The following is a 4,846-nucleotide window of genomic DNA, read 5'->3' as shown; positions in this document are numbered from 1 at the left end:
CCATCTTTACCATTTGTGGTAAAAATTGGTGTTTCAACCTCCCACAACTATGTCCCTGTGTTTAATTTATTGAAACGAAACTTTGAGACATGAATCCTCATCCTATCTCTGAATCATGTGATGTTAGATGGATCAGATACAACCTTCTAGAAAACGTTTGATTTTGATTATGTCCTGGTGATTACACACTGAGTGGAGGAAGTGGTGACTTGAGGAGATCTGTAGATATATTGGTTGGGAAAAATTCTTTCTTGAGATAAACATGTGTATTTAATGACCTAAATAAACCTGAATATAACACATTTGAGAGAAAAAGGAGCAGAGCTAATAACATGAAAACAGGCTGTGTTTTTTTTTTCTCCCTGTGCTTCGTTCTGATCATGGTGCTCTCCTCAGATGCTAGGCATGAGCTGTTGTTGTTTTTTTAAACACCAATTATGTACAGTACCAATTGAAAGTTTGGACACACTGCTAGTCACCCTCTGCACACCGTCATCAGCAACCAAAGGAGTCTGTTCAGTGACAGAAAATTCCTTCCCAAGTGCAGGACTAACAGACTTAAAAACTCCTTTGTCCCTCACACCATCAGACTGTAGAACTACTCTCTGGGGGGGAGGAGGGGTAACAGGAGAACAGAGGACGGGAAGGAGCGGTAGCCTAGCCTGACAAAAAGCCATACTGGACAATGTGCAATATAAATGTGCAATATAATGTGCAATACCTCTCCTGCTAGATTTTTTCCCCCATATTTTATTTTTTATATTTGTATATGTTAATAATTTATCTAGAAGTTTTCTCTATTTTCTTTCTCTGTTTATTCTGTAATGATGCTGCTGGAATTTTAATTTTCCTGAAGGAACCCTCCCAAAGGGATCAATAAAGTTTTATCGATCTTTCTATCTACACCTTCTAATTCAATGTTTTTTCTTTATTGTTATTCATTAAAAGTCACTTCATGTCTTAAAGTCATGATGGATGTTGGTTCTCTTTACTTAGTTGACTGGTTCTTGACATAATATGGATTATTACAGTTGGGGAATAGGTCTATTTACTGTATTTTTATTATTTACTATTTCCTGTTTGATAATGTCAAACGCATTAAGAAGGCAAGAAACTTGTCCACTAATTACCTTTTGATGAGGCACACTTGTTAATTGAAAAGCATTCCAGGTGACGACCTCATGAAGCTGGTTAAGATAATACCAATAGTGTGCAGAATGTTATCAAGGTAAATGCTGGCTACTTTGAAGAATCTAAAATATCAAACATATTTTGTTTTTTAACACATTTTTGTTTACCACATAATGCCATCTATTTTCCATATGTGATTTCATTCTTTTGATGTCTTCAGTATTACATTCTACAATGTGGAAAATATCAAAATACAGAAAAACCTATGGGGTACAAACTTTTGACTGGTACTATAGCTGTCCAACAGCTTATACTTTATATTAAGTGTAACAATATAGTGAGTATTTAACACTAAGTACTGCACATTTTAGATATAACCACACTTTTTGATGTATAGTCTGAGACTAAAGCTCCTACTGAATTAGTGCAGTGCTCTAATACAGTTTAATTCAATTTATTAATTGTATATGAGTATTTAAATCAGACATTGTCACAGATTTCACTCAAAATCAAATAATTATTATGACATATGATTTTGTTCCGTATTTTTATTCATCATAATTCACAATGAATTACAATTAAATCCATGCTTGTATAAATATCACATTATTAGAAATAACATATCAGTTACAAATTAATTATTTTGCACTTATTATACAAGAATCGTTATAAGAGGTACTCTTTACATAAAGTCATAATTCATTATTATTTTTTTGTCATTGAGTTGAAGAAGTCTGTAGATATATGCAAATGAGTGGGTGGGGGGAAAACAACTGTCATTAGATAAAGTCTTGCATATAATTAGCTAATATTACATGACTACAACAAATTAGACCTCAGACAGAGAAGAGACCAGATCTTTGCAAACCTGCTGAAAACATGAAGATGAGCTGGGTGGTGTTTTTCTTGGGCTTCGTCGTTATCCCGGCGCTCTACTCAGATGCTATGCGTGAGTTTATCACACACCTTTTTGGACAATTATGTAGATGTATTGTACTAGTCAAAAATTTGGACACTCATTACTATGAGTAAGGGTGTCTAAACTTTTGACTGGTACTGTACAACATGGAGTACATATACTGTTTATTACAACCCCAATTCCAAAAAAGTTGGGACAAAGTACAAATTGTAAATAAAAACGGAATGCAATGATGTGGAAGTTTCAAAATTCCATATTTTATTCAGAATAGAACATAGATGACATATCAAATGTTTAAACTGAGAAAATGTATCATTTAAAGAGAAAAATTAGGTGATTTTAAATTTCATGACAACAACACATCTCAAAAAAGTTGGGACAAGGCCATGTTTCCCACTGTGAGACATCCCCTTTTCTCTTTACAACAGTCTGTAAACGTCTGGGGACTGAGGAGACAAGTTGCTCAAGTTTAGGGATAGGAATGTTAACCCATTCTTGTCTAATGTAGGATTCTAGTTGCTCAACTGTCTTAGGTCTTTTTTGTCGTATCTTCCATTTTATGATGCGCCAAATGTTTTCTATGGGTGAAAGATCTGGACTGCAGGCTGGCCAGTTCAGTACCTGGACCCTTCTTCTACGCAGTCATGATGCTGTAATTGATGCAGTATGTGGTTTGGCATTGTCATGTTGGAAAATGCAAGGTCTTCCCTGAAAGAAACGTCGTCTGGATGGGAGCATATGTTGCTCTAGAACAGGGGTGTCCAAACTGATCCATAAAGGGCCGTGTGACTGCAGGTTTTCATTCCAGCCATGCAGCAACACACCTGACTTGGCTCATTCAATCAACTGAACTGTCTTCACACAGTCAAATACTTGATTAAAGGGTGGGTGTGTCAGTTGATTGAATAAGCCAAATTAGGTGTGCTGCTGCATGGCTGGAATGAAAACCTGCAGCCATACGACACTTTATGGATCAGTTTGGACACCCCTGCTCTAGAACCTGGATATACCTTTCAGCATTGATGGTGTCTTTCCAGATGTGTAAGCTGCCCATGCCACACGCACTAATGCAACCCCATACCATCAGAGATGCAGGCTTTTGAACTGAGCGCTGATAACAACTTGGGTCGTCCTTCTCCTCTTTAGTCCGAATGACACGGCGTCCCTGATTTCCATAAAGAACTTCAAATTTTGATTCGTCTGACCACAGAACAGTTTTCCACTTTGCCACAGTCCATTTTAAATGAGCCTTGGCCCAGAGAAGACGTCTGCGCTTCTGGATCATGTTTAGATACGGCTTCTTCTTTGAACTATAGAGTTTTAGCTGGCAACGGCAGATGGCACGGTGAATTGTGTTCACAGATAATGTTCTCTGGAAATATTCCTGAGCCCATTTTGTGATTTCCAATACAGAAGCATGCCTGTATGTGATGCAGTGCCGTCTAAGGGCCCGAAGATCATGGGCACCCAGTATGGTTTTCCAGCCTTGACCCTTGCGCACAGAGATTCTTCCAGATTCTCTGAATCTTTTGATGATATTATGCACTGTAGATGATGATCTGTTCAAAGTCTTTGCGATTTTACACTGTTGAACTCCTTTCTGATATTGCTCCACTATTTGTCGGCGCAGAATTAAGGCCAATTTATGCTAACAACGCAGTCCTCGCAGATGGCATCTGCATAGCCCCCCCCTTCGCAGACGCTCTGCGCGCACCTCCCAAAAATTGTGACCACCGCAGAAGCCTCGCAGACAGCGTCGCAGACAAGAGGGCTCTGATTGGTCCACTCTACATCCGCTGTACATGCACTTCCGCTTCCCTACTTTCCCGGTTTGGTTTATTTTCATGACCGCCATTTTTAAAAACACGAGCGAAGATGGAGCAGCATGAAGAGTGGTTGATCGAGGAAGTGAGGAGTACGTACATCTATACGACTCCAGTTCTAATCATTATAAGTAACCGGAGGATAAACACTCCACTAACCACACCCACCAACTACTCCTAGCGATTTCGCGACTTCGTGCCCCCTTGCGTTCTGGCAGTGAATAACATCGCGCACGCCTATTACTCCCCGCTCAACGATAAATTACAACTGTCTGCAAAAAGCTATCTGCGAAAGCCTTGTCGCAAGAGCATGCAGAGGCCCTTAGGGGGATTGGTGATCCTCTTCCCATCTTTACTTCTGAGAGCCGCTGCCACTCCAAGATGCTCTTTTTATACCCAGTCATGTTAATGACCTATTGCCAATTGACCTAATGAGTTGCAATTTGGTCCTCCAGCTGTTCCTTTTTTGTACCTTTAACTTTTCCAGCCTCTTAGGCCAAGTTTACATTAGACCGTATCAGCGGATCATCAGATTAACGTTTTTAAAACGATTAGTGTGCACACGGCAACACCAATACACAATTTGCGTGCACACAGCAACGCCAATACACGGATACGCTCGGCTCCGCAGGCATCCTGCACTCCAAATCACTCTGCCCTGAACAGCGAGTGCCCTCTGGAGGGTGCGCACTCCGGCCCTGCGCAGTTCACAGAGCGCGCGAGTGAAGTGCACGAGCCACGATTCGGGACTGAGCCGCTGTGTGTGTGATCCCAGTGCATATCACTTACCACTTGCAAGTGGAAGGATGGCAAGCCTAAAGACAATCATAACTACACAATGGGCAGTATTTGCATCAGTATTTGCAGTATTTTCATACTTTTATGCTCTTTAATGAAAGGTGATACAAGGCGGAAGTCCGCGCCGTTTTTCAGCAGTCGCGTCACATGACCAACGCCAGCGAATCAGGAAGGT

The sequence above is a fragment of the Neoarius graeffei genome, chromosome 8, assembly GCF_027579695.1.
Source record: "Neoarius graeffei isolate fNeoGra1 chromosome 8, fNeoGra1.pri, whole genome shotgun sequence".
NCBI lineage: Eukaryota > Metazoa > Chordata > Actinopteri > Siluriformes > Ariidae > Neoarius > Neoarius graeffei.
This window is presented reverse-complemented; position numbering follows the sequence as displayed.